Source organism: Toxorhynchites rutilus, chromosome 2 (assembly GCF_029784135.1).
Source record: "Toxorhynchites rutilus septentrionalis strain SRP chromosome 2, ASM2978413v1, whole genome shotgun sequence".
NCBI classification, from domain to species: Eukaryota; Metazoa; Arthropoda; class Insecta; order Diptera; family Culicidae; genus Toxorhynchites; species Toxorhynchites rutilus.
This window is the reverse complement of record NC_073745.1, coordinates 186,550,825-186,575,036: the sequence shown is the minus strand read 5'-3', so window position 1 is coordinate 186,575,036 and position 24,212 is coordinate 186,550,825. Positions and strand designations below refer to the sequence as shown.

The 24,212-nt window shown below is 37.9% G+C and overlaps 1 protein-coding gene across 2 annotated transcripts in view; it reads right to left on the bottom strand.

Moving 5' to 3' along the window:
• The window catches only part of LOC129768696 (G-protein coupled receptor dmsr-1), a 454,099-nt gene extending 432,267 nt beyond the window's left edge, over window positions 1-21,832 (bottom strand). The window contains exons 1-2 of one of the 2 annotated variants that reach the window (XM_055770492.1): window positions 21,340-21,832; window positions 20,263-20,376 (exon numbers count right to left, since the gene is read on the bottom strand). The gene's annotated coding sequence lies outside the window, so the exon portion shown is untranslated. The remainder of the gene's footprint in view (window positions 1-20,262; window positions 20,377-21,339) is intronic. The other variant, XM_055770491.1, reaches the window with a different exon arrangement.
• Between the last annotated feature and the right edge of the window lie 2,380 nt (window positions 21,833-24,212).

The window sequence follows — 24,212 nt, the reverse complement described above, 5'->3', positions numbered from 1 at the left end:
TTAAAATTTCCGCAAAAGTACGTTTCGAGCGTTCCTTTAAAGAGCGCTTCTGCTTCTCCCAGCGACTCTTGTAAGTTTCACAAGCTGAGAGCACGTGTGGAGATCCTCCGCAATATGGACACTTATGCTCAGTCGCACTGCAGGATTTCCCCACATGCTGCTCTTTTTTATAAATTCGCTCGTTAGACCCGTTTCTGTAATCACCCCCGAAATTTCTACGTTATGGCAGGGCACATAGGCGCGATATTCTAGGATGAATCTATTGTCGACAACAATCTCGTTAGCTTGCCGATCAGCCACGAAAACACGCAGTTTGTTCGGTCTAACCTTTCTCATTTCGACCACGGAGGAATAATTTTTTGTTAGATCTTTCATAATCTGAATGACGTTCAGCGATTTCCCGTTGGGTTTGGGCCGGAAGAAAACAACCCAGGGACCAGTTCCATCCTCTGGATAAACCTTGGCACGGGGAGAGGACACAACAGAAGAAGAAGACGAGGACGAGGTTTGGGCGGGAACGGAGACGGTAGAGGGGGGAGATGAGGTGGATGGTTGAGAGGGATCAGGAGTAACAGATGAGGAATGCGAGGTCGATGGTTGAGTTAAAACGGGGGGGTTCGGGGGATGAGTGGCGAGGTTTGTGGATTTCTTAGAGGGGGGCTATTTAATCGACGACTCTTCTGTATCACACGGAACGCGCTTATGCGACTTTCCGGCACCTTTTTGTGCAACGGAAAGGGAGTCATCGAAGGAGATCTCCATATTAAAAGACCCCCCACCTTCATCCATCATTTATGTGGCTGATAATTGCAATAGTTTGAATGATTCCTATAACCTAATAAAAAAAAACAAAAAAAAATTAAATAATAAAACTACTTGCTAACGCACACCAGTGCGATGATTGCGGTAACGGCTGCTGCTCGATCGGATGATTGCAGACGCCGCTGCGATTGTGCACTTTTCAGTCCGGTGCTCGTTCTCACGTTCTCACTCACAGCGATTCACACGAGATGCACGAGTACAATTGAACTTAGTGATCGGCTGATCGCGTGTTGGGCGCTCGGCACAAATGAAATGGTGTATCACACCACTAAGCGCGTTCTTCCACACTGATATTGTGTGCGTGCGACTGACCACCGTGTCCGACTCCAATTTGCGATGGCGATGAATTGGCGAGAAATGAAAGCCAGCCACTTTGGCAGGCCTTGTTGCGGCTTCTCCACTCGCTGATTGCGAGGTTGAACACAATGTCCACAAGACCACGGTAAACGCGTGATAATAAAAACAGCAGGGCGAGTAAGGTTAATAACAGCTTACGGCACTCGATCACGATTACGGGAACGCGAAAGTAAACGACTGATTGCTTGCGCTGTCCAGACTTGAATGAATCGAACATTCTTGAAACGATTCAAACAAAACAGTTGGCTGAACAACACGAACTAGAATTGTAATTTCCTCAATTGCAAATATATGAAATTATTCGAGCATATTCTCCAAATCAACTAGACTGAATTGCAGCCAAAAATAATTCATAGCCAATCAAAAGCGCTAATTCCATTCGTTGAACTTTAATTGGAGAATTAATTGGCATTTTTACTTTTGGATCGGAATCACACCGAAGTGACAAATTACTAGGATTTTTGTTTTCCTTTTTCTTGTTGTGCTCCGGGGATAAGGAATTTTCCGTTCGTACGAACATTATAATTAAAAACAAACAATGAACAGTCCATCTTCGGCCCCATGTTACCATCCCTCATCCCGTTTCCGTATCTGAGGTTCAGGTTAAGAAATTTGAACAATTTATTTGCTGTTTCACTTTACCATAATTAAAGCGTAGAGTACCAAACGACAGTTTGATATCATATACAATATGGTATTTAACTGGTTACGAGTGTACATCGAAGTTTCTGTACTTATATTCTGACATATGGTAGAAGCAAAACAAGAAATCATTTAATCTCACTGATAATATCGAGTTCAAACTCTGTTAGAGCTGATTATGTATTAGAAAAACAGGAAGTGGGTTATATCTATGGTATAACCGCAAAGGTGACGTAGGACTATCGTTGATTTAGAGATCATTTGTTTGAAGTTGTATCTGAATTCGTTCTGAATGAATGAATATTTGGGGGACTTCGAAAACGAGAGCGTTACGTTGGAGGCACAAGGTTTTATGCATCCAATATTGTATACGGAAATATCCTACTGATGGGGAAGAATAATCTTCAGAAGCTATCCTGTTAATTGCGATTGATTGAAAAATCACAAAACTAAATGTATTTGGTCACAGTGTTACATGGATAGAAAACATTCAAATAAACTCTTTCACATGAATGTATTTTTAAATTCCCAGAGGAACTGGCAGATTATTTTCCGGATCTTTCTCGATGCTGAATGGCATCCAAACGGAAAGAATTCCGCGCGTTTGTGTGTGTGTGTGTGTGTGTGTGTGTGTGTGTGTGTGTGTAGCGGCTGCTTCGAGATCTTCCCGGGGAACCGTTTGTGGCATCACTCTCCTCCTGATGGATTCCCTTCTGGCCTAAGGTGCACAAACATACTCTTGGCGACACTGTTCCTCCGCGCTTTCATGATATACGAAGAGCTTCACCACAACAGCGACAACATGCTCCAATCGCTGTTCAATTTGAACTGAGTGGATTTCCGAGCGGCGCTCGCTTATATACCGATTGGTGATTTCAATAGTCTGTTTTGAAAGCAATTTTAAGACTATTGAAACAAGTTTTTGGATCAGAAAGTAACAAGTATAGAACACGTAGACATTTTATCTTTCGAATGAAGTGTTTATCATACCATTTCGTTCAGTTGTTTAGGAGCTATTAACGCTCAAAATCTCGGTCTCAGGCGTAACGCTTTCGTTTTCGAAACTTTGATTTTACACCCCGGTATAGAAATGAAAGACGTAGTCCTACGTCAAAACCGTTACGAAATTGTATGCATTTAATTTTCATCCGCGATCAAGTTCTCATTGATTTTCTTCAATTATAAAATGTAATACCATCTGTTCAAATTAGTTATTAAAGCACAACGTAAGGAATAGTACGCACGGTTTTTCAATCGTTCTCCGAAAGTGGAAAATTCTCGAAATTTCCTGAGAATTTTTCCATCAATTTTTTGTCGCGAAGAAATCTCGCGTACAATTGGTTTTAGTGTTTAAGCTGTTTCTTAGTGGAAAAGAAACAATTTAGTGCAATTCCCGTCTGGTGGATTTTTCGTGAAGAAAATCATCATTTTCTCTGCATCCGGTTCGAAGAATAGGATCTCGAACCGCGTAACCGCGAAGTTACCAGAAAAACCCCGTCTACTTGTCGAAGTAAGTTCCCCGTTCCCATCAAACTCCAAGCACCTCATTTGAAGTGATATTGCACTTATTGTGAAGGAAACTGCGGCGGAAACTTGCTTGTATCAAACTTACAATGCATGATCTTGACGTTACAAAGATAATTATTATGTACAAAAAGAAAAAAATATTATAAAAAAAATATTTTTTTAATTTTTTTTTTATATTTTATCAATTTTCTTTTCTAATCGATTTCATCTAGTACAGTGATTTTCAACCGGTGGGGAATTGGGCAAGGGAATATTGCATATTTACTTCGCTTCGACATTGATTAGCGAAAATTGCCACATAAACTTTATTGGATACACTAAAATTTGCGATCCTCGGCAAACATTTCCAAATCTGAAATGTAATGTTCAATTGAACAACTTCGCAATGTTTAAAAGACTTTCGTTAGTGAATGATGATGGAACAGACGACAAAATAGTACAGGAATTTGTACAGCATTTGTCAAGACTTTTTACAACAAGTCAAATTTGGAACATACTTTCCTTATATCAAAGAACAAATTTGGACATGGTTTGAAATGCCTCCCGACTGTCAGTGACGGAAGTTTCGGAGCAGTTTCAGAACAAACTCATCGCTCTACAAATGTTCGATTCTTATCCTGATATGCGGAATAAGCGTTACGAGTGTTGTTGTCTTTCGCGTAGAATGTATGTAAATCTGGATTTCCTAAAACGCTGCCGATGGGAACAAAATACCGTAACAGAGTGGATATCGAAGACGTGAGGTGTGCCTTTTGACAACGTTATCAAGTATTACGATTTTGACGGAAAACGTTTAGGCGCAGGTGCCATACTGACTTGCCAAACTTTATTTACCTTTTCTGTAATCAGATACAAGTATAAAAACAAATTTGTTGCGAATATAACTCGAAAACCTTTGTATTCTTACATTACTTTACTTTGTTATATGCTACAAACTTTCCCACAATATACTGATAGGGGTGAAGCACTGGGATTAATTTTCGTAAAGGGGGGAATTGAGCAAAAAAGGTTGAAAACCACTGGTCTAGTACAATTACACACACAATCGCATATTAATTCGGTTATTACAGTACCGAGACGATAAACATAATTTTTAATTCTATCCGTTTGGCTTGCATTTTCGACTTCATCAATTAAAGGATACCGGATTTTCTCTTTGTTAACTGAACCATAAAAAAGCAACATAATTTTTATTATGAAATGTCGAACATAAATATGAAAATTGTTTATTCGATACATCATGAGATATCGATCACTACAGCCCAATATGATGAGGCCTAAAGACTGAGAGGAACAGGCAATTCAAAAATTCTAATGTATTCTCCTAGCTATAAGAGAGGTTGTTCACTGCACGCTTACTGCAGTGAGACTAGAATAGTAAACACATAAGACGTATCTTTACACTCTCTTTTGCAAGAATAGAGCCTTAATGCCATATGGTTCCCTTCTACTTCATAAACTGGGCATGCTTTCGGATCGTATGTTTTAGACGCAACCGATCCGCGCTACAACGAAGCAACAATTGACGGTTTGCCGCAGCAAACCGCTTGGGTACGATGACGTACAATATATAGCTACGATTGGCTTCATAATGGTAATAGTATTTAGAAATTGTGCTTCACCGCTATATTGGGGTGACCTCGTTATTGACGGAGCTGTTCGTAAAACACAGAACGAATGAATGGGAGAAATGGATTGCTTCATATGTTCGTTAATTCAAACTATTTACGAATTGGGGAATTATTATGCATAACATATAAAACAGTTTGGTTTTTGATTTCTTTCAATTGTTGGCTCTCGTGATCGAGTGGTTCGCATCACACAAATCATGCTTTTTGATCAAAGAAATTTCTTCCGACTTTCGGATCGGCTTTCGAAAGTCTCATTAGTCGAGTCCATGAGCCATGAACCGCCGAAATAAGTTCAAAATGGCGAATAACTAATCCAAAAATATATCGAAGGAGTTTCTTGTATCGAATCGTCAAAGGGATGAAAAATAAATCCAATAAAGAAGCACAACGCGTAGAACATGAAAATGGAGGATTTGTATGTACGAGCATCGTCTATAGACGACATCAGTCTTCCTACTTTTTTTATTGAATGTTGATGTTCACAAAAATAATCTTTGGAACTTAATCGTGGACCCAATATATATTTTTAAAAAGGCAAAAACCATGAAATCATTATCCTATTTCAACAGTCTCTTGAGATTTTTATTTTGACGCTCATTCTGAACAGCAAAACGAGAAATAATGTAACTCGATGTAATGTGTCGCCTAAGGATTCGCAACAAACGACAAAGTCTTTGGAATTTCAATTCGTGGATTTTGCACCATGACAACGCACCTGACGCACGAAGCCAAGTTTCCAAGCAAATATGTTTCACCAGATTTGGATCCGTTCTGACTGTATCTTGTTCACATAATTTAAAGGCCCCTTCGAGGAACCTATTTCACCTCGAATGAAGACATAAAGACGAATTAGATAAAGAAAATCAAGTTAATCTCGGAATTTGCCATTAACAGGTTGTTTGCCGGAACGATCCTACCTCAACTCAAAACTGAAGACTCAATAAATTTTGATTGATAATTGATTTTTGTGTGTCATATAATCGGACTCGAAACAATCATAACGTGGAAAGATCAATTCCAGTTCTCAGAACAAGCCCTATTGTGCGGTGTGACTTCATCATTTATTCAAAATCACTCATTCTTTCATTTTGTCAGCTGAAAAATCAGGCTTAATACACATTAAATTAATTATATTCACACCTCAATCTGTTAAATCCGTTAATACAAAAAATGTTGCGCCCCGCCGAGCTACTAATTCACCAAACTGGACACATCGTTGGATGTAGAACAGACTCTAGCAGTCAAAACTTTTCCACAGCACACATCATTTCTTTGAAATTAATTAACTGTTGTTCGGTTGTATTTAAACATGTTCTTGCTAATGAATTCGAGTAAACAATAAACATGCGAACTACTCTGTCAGATGAAACCACCAATGTTTACCACCCCAGAATTTCATTCATTCCATTTTCCCTAAGAACAAGCCCACAAACCAACCAAGGATTAACAACGGAGAAAGTAGTAATGCAGCGCACACGGGGACAGGTTGAAAAACTTGTTCGCCGGCGAATGTAGCTTGCTATCTGTCAGGTAGGTATATTTATTCTGAAACACGGGACGCGTGCTTGAGTCCATTTCCTCCCAACTTAGAATAACATAGTTCCATTAAAAATGAGAAACTTTCAACTTTTGCTGTAGTTTCTTTGTTTACGTCTGATTATGTATATGGGAAGGATTCTCTTATTAGCAAAAAAACACCTACACCTTGAATAGTATATACTCGAGATCCGGTTTTCGAAACAAAATCTACTAATTAATAGCGTATTCTTATGAGGTCGCTACGAGTGATTGACCAGAAAAGCAAGCAATCGGAATAAACAACGTCTATGATTAAAAGATGTTACGACCAAAATTTGGTGTACTTAAATCTTACGCACTTCTTTTAGTAATGCATTCAAAAAAAATAAACAATCCGCATTTTCAGGTGTGTGCGGTCAACCTGATGTTCCCATTTATTTTTTATTTTTTAGACATTTGCCTGACAAATTGAAATTTGGTCCAAGTAAGAGAATATTACTCGGGCATTGTGAAAATCCGAACTACTCGCACGAATCAGCGGAATCGTTTAAAGTTGTCATGTAAACCACTCAATGAAAGTGTTACGGAAACGTTTGTCGACAGCCAGGAAGACGGATAGAAATCAAAATCCGGAAAGGACAGCAACGACAAAAATAATGATCAGCGGAACACCATTTCGCCGTCCGCAATGTCCCAGACACTCTGAGAGTGTTGCCTACACCTAAATAATACGGTCGAAACATGATTCCGGAAGCTGTAAATGACGATGTTGACGAAGTTCGATTGCATGGTGAGGACCGACGAAACCTACGTCAAGACAGATTTCAAATCGCTTCTCGAGTTAAGTTCTATGTAGCAACTCGCAGTGGCACACATTTTCAAGCATGTGAACCTGTCGTAATTTGCTGAAAAATATCTGGTTTCACAATGACATTTTAATTGCAACGACCTTCAACTAGCCAATTTACGTGAATGGGGGTCTGGAAAGACAAGATTGCTGCTTATCCAGAAGCAACACGATTGTGCCATGCTTTTTTGACCGGTTTTAGCATCCTCCCATCATGAAACGAGGGCTATGGTATGCCACCAACACTACGTCTTTCGTTTCTGAACCGAGGTGTAAGTTCAAAGTTTCGAAAACGAGAGCGTGACACTTGGAGTGCGATGTTTTGAATGTTAAAAACTCTTTGGCGACTGAACGAAGTGTTATGAAAATCACTTCATTCGAAAGATAAAAAAAAGAAACTTTTGAAAAGAGACTTTTAAAATCTGTATATACAAACCTGTATATAAGCTGGCGCTCGCTCGAATATCCATTTTGTTGTGAATGGAAAGTGACGAGAAATTGGTCTCGCTCGCTCGTTAAATACTATGCTCTTTTCACCCTACATCTTTTCTTTTCCGCAGCCGGATCGAACGAGGCGTTTAGCGAAAAACGAACTATGGATGGCAATACAGTTTTTGACGTAGAACTACGTCTTTCAGGAAAGGTGCCAAATCAGGAAACATTTCACATTAGTATGAAATAAAGTTAACGTTAAAAACTATTTTCACTGCGAACGAATTCTGATGTTTTGCATACCAATCGAATCGAAAATTATCTAAGATTTGTTTGATAAGCTATACATTACAATTCCCTAACCCCAAAACGGTTTAAATTAATGAAAACTGAATGCCGTCAATAACGAGGTTTCTGTCCATTTTCAACTTATTTGGTATAAAAAAAACCTTGCTGTTGCATGTTGTGAGCTTCGATCCCATCTCAAGCGGAATATAGGAGCAAAAGTGTTTATACATTCTGTCCAACTTCTATAAGACCAGGTGATGATCTTACTGATTTGTGTCATTTTTTTTAAGAGAAATCGCTCGTCGGATTGGACGATCCCATCAAGTAATGCTCATTTATTTGGCGAATCCTCAAGGATACGGTAAGAAGGAGAGAGCTCTACGTAAATCGAAGCTCTCGGATAAGCGAGAAATAGTTAGAATAGCTTCGAATAACTCAAAATCGCTTATGTAAATAAAACAATATGTGAATTTAAATGTTACTCGGGTGACAATTCGTCAGGTTTTGGTAAAAAGGCCTTACATAAAGAGGGCTTGAAAGGTTGAAGCTCCTAATCGTACACCACCTCATATCGGAAGACGTCTGAGTTTTGCCAAAGCTCACATGAACCGACAGTAGGGCATGGTATCTTATGACAAAGAATGTTTCCAAAAGAATACATTTTGCTATATACCATATCGAAAAGTTCTTCAATGTTCAAAGTTCAATTCGGATGGTTCTGATAATTTCATCAGGTACTGGCGTGATTTACGGAAGGAGAAACAGTATTTTTCAACCTGGAATTTTGGTGGAAGCTCTTGCATGGTTTGGGCGGGATTATGTGTAACCGGAAAGCTCAAGATAGTTTTCACATCATTCAAGGATTACATACATGTTCTGGAATCCGTTCTCCTACCGTGGACATCGTCACAAAAAAATCACATTCAGGCAAAACAATGCTACTATTCATACCAGCAAGGTAACTAAACAATGGATTAAGAACCAAACTTAATTTTTGGACTGGCCGGTTCCCTCTCCTGTTGAAAATCTTAGGGGAATCCTTGTACGCAGAATCAACACTGAGGGAAAGCGGTACACAACGATTGAACAGCGATCAAGTTCACAATTTCGGAAACATAGAAAAAAATCGAGAAATCCGTTCAGCAGAATTTGGTAAATAATATGCCAACACGAATTTCCCAGGTTATTAGCCGAAATGGTAAGGTTGCCAATTATTGATATGTAAATCAGCCGATCGTTTTGAATTTTTCATTGGTAATACTTATGAATTTTGAAATGGTCTTATAGAAGCTGGACAGCTGAAATTATCTTAACAATAGATAAACAATCAACTCTTTTGAACGAAATTGACGATAAATATACTTTATTCTAAGCATTCTACAATGTATGAATGTATCTTGTTGAATTTCCAACTGTTTGTGTTGCAACGGAGTATAATCAGGGTGGTCTTATAGAAGTTGGACAGAGTGTAGTTTGTGATCGATATCTGAGTGGGATTCTGTGGCGAGTTGGCAGCGCGGTTTAATCATAGAGTGAGGACTGAACGAAAAGCGCTGATAGCTTTCGACAATTCTCCTTGTTCGGTCTTGTAATTAGAAATTCAAGCCCAATAGTATTAGTATTTCCAGTATTCCCACCAACTAAAACTAATAAACACGCATTCAGAATCTTCTAGTCGACCTAATAATCACGCGTTATAGAATATTCTAGTTCCCTCTTGTTTCAAGGCACACTTTCCTTTTTTTTTCTGTATACAGTAGTGCTAACATCACAAAAGTGGAATAAGTATCGAATAATGTTTTAAGTTAAAATGAAGAAGGTTTTATTATTCACACGTGGATAGAGGCAAATCTGTCTTTTTGAAGACACCCGAAAGAATTTATATTAGCCCATCCAATACAGTCCATTTCACAACGTGAATCACCCAAGTGCCCTGAAGAGTTCCTCAACGGAGGTTACTGTGGAAGAGGAGCTTCAACCAAAGCTCGGTGCCGTCACCCTAAGAAGAAAGTATGCGGATTTCCTGTCGCGCCCATCCTTGCAAATGTTCAACCAAACACTCTTCATCAGTAATTTGTTGTAAAAGAACTCCAAGATGCTGACATATACGTGATACACGAATCAAATGCAGCATTCGTTGTAGGGCAATTAGAGAGGAGAAAGGAACGACTTCGCTTCGCCATTTCTCAATTATTTGTAGCATTTTTTTGCTATTTGCAGAACTTCTGAGAGCATTGCTTGAGCTTAAGCACCTCATCTGTGCAGAAGGTAATGAACTCTTCTTACATCGTTGACATTGGCTCCTTCCATGGTTGTGATTTATTGTAGGGATTTATTATTCATTGATAAATTTGTAAACTTAGGATATCCTCAATCCTCTTAGGGAAATCCTTGTGTAATACGTCGTGAAAAAAGAAAACAATATTCTCTTGACACTACGTGCGTAGGTAACTAACTATTTTGTAAATTCTTTTTAAATCACTTTGCTTTAGTTCACTTTATTTAGCTATGTAATCACTTTGTAATCTCTTGAATTAAATTAATAGATGAGTGTATTATCATTCAAGTTCCAATGCAGCTTCACGAAGCGTCCTCAAAATATGCGCAAAGAAAACTGTACAGTACTAAGCTTGCTTTCGCATGGATTTTGACTTAGGATTACGTCATTCATTTTTGTACCGGTGTGTAAGTTAAAAGCATCAAAAACAAGATGTTACATCGGAGGTGCAAGGTTTTGAGCGTGAATAACTCTTTGCCGGTTGAACTAAGTGGTATGATAATCACTTCATTCGAAAGATAAAATGTCTACGAGTGATATTTTTTTCAGAACATGAGACCTAAGGCAAGCTTATAATACAGTAAAATAACAGGAGCATGTTTGAACTTGAATTTGATCATTACTGCCTTCCATTTAATCGAGTATACGGGCCAAATATAGCACAAGTCAACTTTAGTGATCAATATCTCGCGCGTTATCGATCATACTACATATTTTAAGTTCAGGCTCGTTGTGAATGTCACCTTCACAACACTAAAAAAAACTTTTGCTGTTTTTTGTTTGTTCCACTCAGTTGTGAGTTGCATGATGTTAACAATGAAGTCAACAAACGGTACATTTTTATAGTTTTTATAGGGGAAAATGCAAGCCAAACCGCTGATATTGTAAATGGTGTTTACGGTGCCAATACTGTAACAGCTAATTACGTGCTATTTTGATTTTGTCGATAACGACCAGGAATTTTTGATGTTAAAGATGCACCTCGCACAAACAGACCCGTTGTCGAAAATGACGATAAAATCGAAGTTGACTTCTATGATAATAGTCGTAGCATCGCCCAGGAGCTGTCAATAGCAATAAAAAAAAATCAATACCTTCAAACATTCACGTTTTCTTACTAAGCGCAAGTTCATGAGTCCAATCGCAGAACTGTTCATTGATTGATTCTCTAATCGACTCCGTTGAATTTACCTTTTACTAAAAAAATTCCTAGTACTTCTACCAAAACTCATCATTATAATATCAGATTATTTTCAGACACAATTCTCGTTCAATATTTTTCAAACACTTGCAAATAACATGTTTCTCCGTTACATGGAATAAAAGTTTGATACAGAAAATATGATAGAAAAAAGACAGACCCCTCCCCTCTTCTCCCCTTAAAGAAGGGGGAGGCGTGTCCATTCACCATAGAAACGTTTCGTGCCCCCTAAAATCTTCAAATGCCAAATTTGGCTCCATTTGCTTGAATAGATTTCGAGTTATGAAGAAATTTTGTTTTTCATTTGTATGGCAGCCCCCCCTAAGAGAAGGGGGAGGAGTATCTAACTACCATAGAAACATTTATTGCACCCTAAAACCTCCATATGCCTAATTCTGTTCCATTTGCTTGATTAATTCTCGAGTAATGTAGAAATTTTTGTTTGATTTGTATGGCAGCCCCCCCTTAGAGAGGGGGGGTGGAGTGTCTAACCACAATAGAAACATTTTTTGCCCCCTAAAACCTCCACATGCCAAATTTGGTTTCATTTATTTGATTCATTCTCTAGTTATGCAGAAATTTGTGTTTCATTTGTATGGCAGGCCCCAAAAACCCCTACATACCAATTTTCATGTCGATCGGTTCAGTAGTTTCCGAGTCCATAAGAATCAGACAGACAGACAGACAGAAATCCATTTATATATATATATATATATATATATATATATATATATATATATATATATATATATATATATATATATATATATATATATATATATATATATATATATACAGGAGCGGATATCAGCGGTTTGGCTTGCATATATATATATATATATATATATATATATATATATATATATATATATATATATATATATATATATATATATATATATATATATATATATATATATATATAACCACAATAGAATTAGATTATATCGTCACGATCAAGATACTCTTCCGGTTTAGCGATGAATTTAATATTTGAAATTGTTCCTTGACACCGATTCGTATGTATAAATATTTCTAATATTTAAATGATAACCTTTACGAAATGTAAAACAATGAATACGTGAAACATATTTGCTTTCACAACTTTTCCAAATACGTGGACTGTTTAACCCCTTCCCGTGCAGCTACCTCATAACAAGAGACGGATTTGTTTACCCATGTTTGTGATAGGGACCGATCGAGGAAAAATAAACATATCTTTATCGCACAATCCTTTGTGCGGATCGTGTGAATCATAGGTCTAGTTTTACGATAGGGTTTTGTTTATGTTTTGGTGTTACGATAGCGGCGAGCTTATCGCAAGTTCGTTTTGTTTATTGTATTCTAAAAACAAGAGATAGGGTATGATTTTACGATAGTGGCGAAGTTATCGCAAGTTCGTTTTTCTTTTATTATACTTCGAAGTATAACGAAGAGGTAATAGATGCAAGAAAAACTTGTAGAGGAGATGTGTCTAAAACGCGCCTGCCGGGCTATTTGACCCACCTTATTTTCTCGTAAACCAGCAAGAATAGAAATGCAATGGATATAGGCAAACGTGCTAGTCAATGATAGAATCCTACCATGAAAGTTTTACATTTGTAACATGCTTTAAAAAAATAAGAAAAATAATTTTCTTTGGAAGCGATTTTCGATGTAATTTTCTACATCACTTCTATAAGGTTTTTGTTGCTTAAACCCGATTCAGAGGCGATAACTGTGGGTCATATCTATTGAGTCGTGTTTCCAGTGAATATCTCAGGTGAAGAAAATGGTAAGAAAGAATTCTTTTCTTCCTCAATTTGATATTTTCCGCATCAGCTTACCATCGGGCAGTATGGCATACCCTCGATCGGGGCAATTTGCTCGCATTCGGCCTTAAACATTCTCACGAGAGAAATAGCTTGTATGTGAGGGATGCCAGATGATTTTTTCAAATATCATTTCATGGTACGAATAAATGTCTTCAACTGTAATCATAATGAACAAAAACGAGCAACCCATCACGATATTTCTAAATCATGTTCGATAAAACACACAAACAATTGTTTTCACATACTTTGAAATGACCTCAGTATGTTTTCACAAAATGTCTTGACAACGAAACCATGTCTTCACATCTGGCATCTATATTATGTGCTCAGAGAATGCAGGAAAACAAGAGCGCGGATTGGAGAATTAATGTACGAATACTGGGAGAACACGCTCACCGGAGGAACGGTTTCTTCTCTTCGCTGGTGGGCATGAAGGAAATAGATTGATCGAATCTCTCATTCATACAAGCTGTTTCTCTGAGCTTTAAAGTCTCTGAGAGAAACAACTCATGGGCATATTATACTTCTGCTGGGCCATTTAACACCGTTTGTTTGGAATTTAGAATTTGAGCGCCTTACAAAATAAAATTCGTAGCACTTTTGTTATTCAGTATCTAAAATACAGAACGAGTACAGATGACTAAGGGTTAATTGATCAACGTACTGACATTGTTGTTACCTTAAATTTTGAGAGCACGGTCAAGATAAATCCATTCTCGCTTAGGGGGTGCGTATTACACACTTCTCCTATATATAATTTCTAAGATAGAAAATAAAACAGTTGGTATCTAGACACAGTGAAGAACGGTCGTGTTTTCCGTTAATAAATTGAAAGAAAAAGCCTAAGACCGCTCGGGCGTTCGCACCCGTATTATTTAGTACGTCACACATCAAGTGATTTCACTATACTGCTGAGCATTCTAGCGCCCTATATTATGCAAGTACACCACGAGTAAGACTCGATGCTGTACGGGAAAGGGTTAAAACATGACAATCAACATTTCAAGCCTTTTCAAACACAAAATCATTGTGAACAGCCACTTCTGTGACAATTGAAAACCTTTTTGCCATTTACATCACCATTCACAGAAAACTCGTCCAAACATGTAATGAGTACAACGTTCAACCTGAAACAGGCAAATTGAATCATTTTTTTTTCTTCAGAAAAACCCCTAATTTCACGCGCCAGACAAGCTGTTGAAAATTACCAACACGAATCAACCCTCATTTATCTCGTTTTAAATGCGTTCCACGATCAAAGGGGCCGAATGTTACAAAATCGGATCTTATTTGTGTGGAAAGTTTCTCTGGCGCAAATAAAACAAAACAAAGTGTTGAAGTTTTTTTTCCCGCAGGATAACCGTAGCAGGGAAGAGCTCACGAACGGTATCTAATCTCATTGGTGTTATTTTTCACTCCTTTGGGGCACCCTTGAAAGGAAAGGACGACTGCATGGGAATCATACGATAAAGGGATCACAACATGATGGAGATACAGCTAATTAACAAAAAACATTTGCGTTGTCAACTTTGAAAGTTGCTCGGTTATATAATTTATCAAAAAGATATTGCCTCCATTTTTTTGTAATTGAATAGCAACATTCCCCTTCCTGATTCCTTTCAATTAAATACTTTGTGCTCCAATAGAAAAGAGGACTGATTTTGGATTGACGTGAACCGAAAGTTTCAGAGTTATGTTTAGAAAAAAAATGTTATACGCTTGTAGGAATATTGGTCGACACAAAGGTGACATACGAACGAACGTCCCTTTCAAATTAGGTAAAAATACCACAAAGCTATCTCAATGATGGAAAATGTTTATAGAAGGGAGGCAGCTTGATCATTATCTGCGTTTAGATCCAGCTTACAAAGAGCTGTATTTATTTATTTATTTTTAATCAGCATTTTACATTAAAATTTAATGTCTATTTCTTCTAATTTACGTGAATCCCGGGAAATCATTCCCATTACTTTCGACGTTTTACCACAATTGTACGGCGGACGTTGATTATTGCTGTCAAGTCTGATTGCAATCTTCAACTATTCTTCCAATTATGCGATTATAAATTTATTTGTGTGGTTTCCTAGATTATTTGCTTTCATTATCAAAATCACCATTCACCGAAACAATCATTTTGCAAGTTGAATTCGATAGGCATGCTCACTGTACATGCCCACAAGTGAAGAGTAAGTACGTTAAGTCCTTAACATCATTTACATTTGCAGTAAATATAAACAATAAAAGATTCCACAAATTATATCTATTGCATGAACAAATTCTCGTCATATCAGTATATCATACACTGCGTGTTTTTTTTTTGTTTGATTTCATGTTTACAGCAAAGATGTTCCATATAAGATAAAAAAAAAACAAAACCTACTGTCCTAGACTCCTGTTTAAGCTATTTCTCTTTAAAACTCACTGAAAGAATATTCCATTCCAGTTTTTTCGAATCATTCTTCTCACGTATACAAATACAAAAGAAATTGATTTCTCTCTATGCAACATACATAATGTGATGCTGATCTCTTGGCAAAACCATATCAACGAACCATTCTCAATTTACATTTTCAACAGAACATTGTTGTCAGCATCAGCTCGAAAAAGGAGTATAGCAATTCAATATTTTCGCGCTATCTGATCTTCTGTTTGAATGCTGGTTCTGTAGGATTCATACAACCTTGGAAATATGAGAGAGTAAACACATTCTGCGAAACCACAAAAAAATATAACCAAACTTCAACTGTATACTGTAACATGTATACGTTTAAACGTCAAATATCTGATGGTAGACTACCATATTGTAGATAACCACCATGTAACATGTTGAAGTTTACGTAATGAAAGTGAAAGCTATTACGGAGTGTATAAATTAGCGAAATGGGAAAACGCGTCATAATAGATAAACATTGAAATTTATGACCATTTCTTCCCAAGTTTATAGATGCACCACAGGACAGCGTAAACAGATAGACCGTCTTTCTAAACATTGATTTTGCGTGAATAAACAAGCTTTTAGTGAGCCAATGTTTTCCCTCTGTTGACATATCTAAGATATATTGTGTGCACTCAAACGGTGTTGATTCTGATCAAACAAGCATTCGAGAATTCATATGCCTACACAACATCCCACGAGATAACTCGAAAATATACAGTGACTCAAACTCGAATTTGTACGCCACCATGTAGATCTCTTTTCACTACTTTTGAAAGTCGAAAACATGCATTCTAAACATTCTGTTCGATTTTGTGACTATCACTACACGGTGCAACAGGGGTTTGAAACGGTTACTGAACTTTTATTGACCGTCTTCGTCAACTCTTTGTTAACGACTGGAGTATAGTTTAACATTTTTCACTCGTTACAATCTTTAATCAACGTTTGCTGTGATTATGCTATTTTGAGCGGTTCAGAGGATTCTTTGAATGAACTGAAGGATTCTACTCTACTCTACTCTTCTCGTTTTTTTTTATTAATCCGATTATTTTTACAGGCACAGTTACATAAGTTTAAAGGAGCCAAACTCTTAACTATATTTCTACTAGCATATATTAACATGTTTCCTTAATTCTATGGTTAATAAAATAGGAAACCGATTACTCGCGGTCGACTCGAGTTTAGAAGGGTGACCCATTTTCATTAGGAAAAGGATGGGATGTAAAGAGATATGTGTTCACACTCACACTCACATTCACATTCCCATTCTCATTCACACTGACACTTCACACTCAATTCTTAAAACTATCCTTACATCTAATATGTAGTTACAATTAAATGTATTCTAATGTTAGTAGGAAGGGAACCGATAGCTCGTGAAGGACGAAAAGGAGGGGAAAAAGATGTATGAACAATCACACTCGAAGATCGATAGCTATAAGGAAAACATAAATTTGGGACATGTAATCAAGGTCTAACCGAGCCAACACATCTCTCACCGGCACATTGGGCTGCTTTCCTCGAGCCCGAAGGGAGTTTTCTAAATTCGATCTGGCGACAAGATATAGCTCGCACGACCAAACAACGTGTTCGATGTCGTGGTAACCATGGCCACAAACACAAAGATTGTTGTCGGCAAGATTAATACGAAAGAGTAGCGCGTCTAACGAACAGTGATTGGACATGAGTCGGGAGAAGATGCAAATAAAGTCCCGACTCAAGTCCAGACATTTGAACCATGGTTTGAGGCTAACCTTAGGGATAATCGAGTGGAGCCACCGGCACAATTCATCTTCGTTCCATTTGCGTTGCCAGTTAACTATGGTATTTTTACGGACTAACGAATAAATATCGCCTTCAATTGCACCTACCTTTGCTAGTGAGTCAGCCCTCTCGTAACCTGGAATTGAGCAATGTGAAGGGACCCAGATAAAGGTAATGACATAACAGCGTCTGGATAAAGCACTCAAAATTTCTCGTATTCTCTCAAGGAAGTATGGCGAGTGCTTTTCCGGCCTCACTGAACGGATAGCTTCGACAAAGCTAAGACTATCCGTTACAATGTCATAGTGTTCAACAGGTCGTGAGGCGACGCTTGGAACGATCCTCGATCGAAGATAATCTGATGTTCCATGAATATCACTAGGACAATTACCAATGATCAAAATGAAACGTCTTCCGTCAGTCACCATTCTTTCATCCAGTTTCAAAATCCATTCTTCAAACAACGCGCTCACCATTCACGCATTTTTGTTCTGGAAAGTCCTTAATGTTTTTAAAACATCTAGGTTTAGCTGAGCTGTGTTAATGTTGAATTCAGATGTCTGGAAACTGTACAAAAATAGGAGAAACTGACAGTATTCCTTTTTTGCCTCTCTTGATCTGTTTTGGTTTGTTTTTGCATCAGAATCATTTTAAGTTTTTGAGAAAACGTGATCCACAACAGCTAATATGTATTGTGTTCATTTTTACTGACATTGTATCGCTTGGTTTGTTTCTCACTGCGCATCACGAGAACTTGGCAGTCATCCTATATTTTGAAAATCTGACAAAAGTCTTCTGTCAGACTTGTCATTCGATATAAAATAATCGATTGCGTCCAAAGCTCGCAGATTGAAGTGTAGAAGCGTAACATGCGTAATATTTGATATTTTAACGCTGAATTGATAGATCTTGAATAAACGTATACTTTTAGTTAGTCAATCAAACGTTAATGTTTGCCAACAGATCAGCGATAAATATAGATTTTGAAACGTCGCGGCGAACTTAGTAACTGTAGGTCCATCAAAATGCATCGGCATTTATAATCTGGAAGATTGAGCCGATTCCTCCAAGGTAACCAACGAAGAGCAAACCGTACGAATTTCCGTTGGATGGATTCGATGCGATTCACACTGATACCGTAAAAAGGAGCCCATACTACCGAGCAGTACTCCAGTGTTGAGCGAACCAAAGATGAGTAGAGAGCTTTCAAACAAAAAAACAATCCTGAATTCTTTGGCGAACCGAAATATGAAACCGAGTTGATTTGACGCCTTGGCGGAAACGTAATCAACCTGATCCTTAAAGGTTAGTTTCGAATCAAGTATGACACCCAAGTCTTTGATGTTTGACTCACGATTGTTAATATGATCCGTCAGGCAATATGCGAAACAGATTGGCGATTTTTTCCTGCAGAACGTGATAACTGCACATTTTGAGGCGTTTAGCACCATTCTGTTCTTGTGACACCAATCAGCGAAAACGTATAACTGCTGCTGCAGAAATAAAGCGTCACCTCGGTCCTTTATAACAGAATACAACGAATAGAAAAATGAACGTCGTTCAAATAGAGTAAAAAGATGAAGGGTTCTAGATGACTACCCTGAGACACGCCAGAAGATATTGGAAACGATTCGTAAATATGATCACCTATTTTTACTGCCATATGTCGACCGGTAAGATATGAGCGAAGCCAATTAAGAAGAGAACCGTGGAAGCCAAGTAACTCTAATTTGGCAATTGCAATGTCATGATAAATTTTATCAAATGCAGCCGAGAGATCGGTGTAAATAGCGTCGACTTGATGTCCCTTTACCATCTCGCGTATGATTGAAGAGGTGTATTGTACGAGATTTGTAGCAGTAGATCTCTTCGGCATAAACCCGTGTTGCTCGGAGGCAATGTAGCTGGAACAATTGTTCTTCAAATATCACGTGTCTCCAGAAACTTTTCGGATTCACTTTAAGCTTGTTTTGTATTTCACGTTGATGGGCTTGGTAAAGCCGATTGTTAAGTCGCTTATACTGTTGGCGTTGTTATAATTCCGTTTTGACACGACCGTACGCTGTTTGCAAAATTTCTTTAAAGCAGCACGTTTATATGACTTTAGTCGCATCAGTCGAAGATTGGACCAAGGTGGGTTAATAGGTGGGGACGGAATTTTCTTTGGTACGAACTGATCGATTGCATAAACAACAATTTTCGAAAAAACGGATGAGGCTGCGTTCGCGTCACAATCTCGAAGTTCATCGTCCCAGTTGATATGATCAAAAAAAGCGATCATTCCCTCGAAGTCAGCTTTACGATAATCGTAGGAAACGGTGTTTATTGTGCTACGAAACGAACAAGCCTGACGGAAACGTAATGTTACTTGCAGCGGTGGATGATGTCTGCATCGTTTGACTAGTGGTTCGAGTGCCTTTCATTAGAGACTCACTCTGAGATCTGTCGCATTACAGAAACACCTCGTCATATCCGTCTGAAAATTCGATGGCCCCGAGCTCGAATCCCGTTTCTGTAGACCCTATATAATTAATTCATATACTGATTTTCGCCAGTGTCTCAAATCAAGATTCTAATCTACCGAAACGTTCGCGTGGCTCAAGCGTTTGTAGATTACTCATTGTTGCGCTAGCAATCGGACAGACAAAAAAGACGATTTACAGTTTCGTAACTCGTATCTCTTCAGAAGAGAGTTATACAATACCTTCTGGGAGTTGCTCAAATAAAGTTGACGTGTATCGCATGGTGCGTCGCATCCCGGAGGGCATGTTACTTTTTGACACTTTTCACTTTTCTTCATAGAACGATGTTTATATGCCTAATTTTTCGGAAAACACAATAAAAGTTATTGTTTGTTCACAGCTTTTAAAAAAACAACATCAAACTCAATCATCCCATGTTGATATTCTAGGCATAACTGTTCCACCATGTATTTTTTCTGTTTTTTATTTATTGAGTACGCTCAACAAACGCTTGACTGGTCACCACCCGTCGTTGGCTTTGATCGAAGTTCGGAAATTTAGGAACAAAGTTCGCTGCCACACATTTCATTTCACGTTCCGTTATATATCAAGAACTAAATCCGCAATTCCCAAGCGGTGATTATACTAAATCATTTTCAGCACTTTCTCATGCTGCCGTTCTTCACAAACGAGTAGAAATGCACATGCACTTTATGAGTCATTCGTACAACTCGTAAACTCTTGCGATACTTACAGTAAACTCTGATTGCACTTAATGTTGTCAACTTTCCCAATGAAATGTCACAGTATATTCTAAACTAAAGCGAAAAAAAATCCACCATTTCTTTGACCCACTTTTACTTAAGGAAAAAACATGAAGTACGCTTAAACTTGTGAACTGTAAACTATAATCTAATTATTCCTCATAATGGCAACATTTTTTTTTCAAATCCAAAAACGTAAACATCATTTCACCAGTCGAGCTTCTTGAACCCGCGTTATTTAGATGTTCCAAATCTTCATTCTCATTTATTATTTCCCACCACTCTGAAGCTTTCTAGAAAATGGGAAATTAATATCGAAAATAACTCATTAAATAAGACTCGTTCGAAAGTACATCATTAGCGATGTGCCGGCTTAAACAAACTTTTGAACTCTCCTATACACCGAATAACTTCAACAGACACCCACCCACAAAGGTGGAAATATGGCTAGAGAATGCAGGCGACTGCAATGAGGACAAACAAACAAGACTATCCAACAAACTTCAAATAATTGACGCCATAAGACACTTATTAATAGATAATAGGCTCACTTACAGATTTTCACAGTGTCAGCTTCGATAATTTTCTTCCGCTTTTTCTAGGAAAGCAACGCCCCATATCCATTAATATGTTTCAATTTGCTCATATACACATTCCGTCAAGTGTCTTTTTTCAACAATATGATCATGCTCCAGCCACCGATGAGAATTCAATTTGCTTCACAATTTGCTTAAGAAACAATTTACCATATGCATGAATAGGAAGGACTTGCAAATGATACAACTTCTTAAAACACTCTGACTGAAAACACTCTAACCTCGAAATTCATCGATAGACCCATCGTTTTCATGCCAGGTGAACTTGAACTTCCACTGCAAGTTATAAACTTCTCCACCTAATCTCATCCAACGAGCATCTTTAATATTGAAAAACACATATTCACGAATTGGCGAAAACATCCACCCGATACACGACAGTTTAAACACGAATCGCACGCATCAAAATGGTCCGTATTACGGTCATATGTCGTCCGCCGAACAGCATTCGCAGAAAGCTACCGGAAAACTGAATGAAATCCACTACTGGCAGCATATTTAAATCAACAGCCAGAGACATCATCACAGCTTTCACCCAGCCACCTACTAACCGTGTGCAGACTTTCGGATCAACCAAATCCAGTACAGATTTAATGTTCTTTCCTTGCTCCGACCTCCCCGCTTGGCCCAACTTTTCAGCGTGAGAGAATCCATGCGAAGGAGCAAAAGGAACCAGCTGTGTTTCACGAAGCAACGCGAAATATCCGCCAAAACTTGCAGTACTGCCAGTATAGCAGAGAATAGTTTTAATTTGTATGAGTATATAATTGTACCGTTCTCAGATGTTACCAGTAACTCTGGACAATTCCCAGGAGGAAAAACTTTCAATTGAATGGCGTGAATTACATTGGGTTTTAAATTGATGGAGCACCACGGTTGTTTGTAGTATCGCATTGCGTCCTGACATTTTTCGTTCCGCATTGAGGATAATCCATCCCATGGCATGGTTTTTCTTCGAAAATTGATGATTGTATAGACGTGGTCAATTACAGAGAGCAACTACAAATCTTTACAATCTATTCTTTTTTTTATCCCATTTATTAAGGCTCATTAGCATTTTAGCTGTAACAGAGCCGAATTTTAATCGTGTACATGTCACATGGTTATCATATCTATAATTAGCACATTACACAGTTGCCATTTGCCAGTATTCCTTCTATACCATTACATATGGTACATTCTCACAGTAGCCATTTAGGCGTAAGAGTATTCTTTCTGTTCTTCCATTATCCAGTTAGACCACCGGACAGCGGAGACAGTTGATTGATCATTGTTGAGTTATTAATAGAATAGCAGCCTGATGTGTCTTGCAGAGGAGAGCAGTGGTATGGATGAACCGATCTTATTTCGACCGTGGATCGATCTCCATCGCTGATGATTGTTGCGTGGACGTAGCTATTCTGTAACAACACAAAGATGGTCAATGAGGGCCCTGAGCTTTGAACTCACGATCGATCGCTTACTAAGCGAACGCGCAACCAATGTGGCTACGGAGACCCCCTTCAATCTATTCTTGTAAAAACAAATATAAATATCATGTCCATCAATCTAAAGTTCACATATAAGGCACATGCTAACAAGCCTGGCAACAAGATTAATCACGACTAGCTTTCCGACATTCTCTTACACCGCCGGAAATGTGAGCGAGATATTTTCGCGCCTGTGCAGCATCGCTCTCAACACGTGGTTATTCGGTATACACACCTTCGTTCATTGATTGTTCGTGTTATTCTCAGTCGTATACTAACCAGCATGACCATATAGTCGACATTATACGCACTGGAAGTGCCATTATATCGATGATATACAACTCTTGACATTATCATCGCTTGCAGCCACTCGATTTCATGTTATTAGTTACAGATAACTGAAACGAAGCTCCGTGTGCAATACATTTCTTTCAGCGATTTTCCAACCTTTTTATACATTGATCTGAAGTATTTACCTGTTCGTTTCTCGTTTTCTCGTATTGCCCATCTTGCTCGAAGCTTTCTTACGTGTAAAAATACTTATTCAGATGCATTTAGATGCAATGCAAACAGCATTTGGCATGTATTTCTTTTTAGATTCATTAGCCAGTTTTTAACTTTGGGGTGGCTGGAGATGTACCAGATTTTCTGGAACATCCATTTCCTTTATGTCAAAAACTGTATTATTCCATTGCTTATTCTTTCTTTGTACTATAATTTCTAGAAAATTTGCGCTCCTCTGATATTTCCGACTGCACGTAAGAAACAAAAACAAACCTAACAACAAATGTAAAGCCCTCTAGGACTGATGAAACTCCAAAGCAATGTTTTTCACGTAAAAAAATTCAGGCATTTCAGAAAAAACAGTTTTGAGAAGGTCTCTTTTTTCCATACTTTCATTATGAAAATACAGACAATTTCCTAAAAGTTACCAATAGGACACATTTTTGTAGGAGTTTCCATTTTCGAGTTACATTGATTTACAAAAAAAAAATAAAAATAATGTAACATACTTTCCAGAAAACAGTCCAGACGAATCTTGGAAAAAAAAATCTATTTCTAATTAGCTGATATATTTACATTCTCAAAGTTTGAATAAATTCTAAGAGGGTGTTACTATTCCCATAGGCGGGTTGACGCGAAATACCTCTTATGTGCTCTTATGTGCTGATGCTCAAAAAAAGACTATTCTCGGTGGCAAAAACACCTCACGTTATCGCGTCTGAATATAGAAATTGTGCACAATAATATTTGACATTTTATTACTGCTCCTTGCAGAAACGGCACCGAAATATTTTTTTCGTATCCAGAATTATTTACATCATGCTCGAGATAGACAGTTGTACCACACCCACATCAGCTT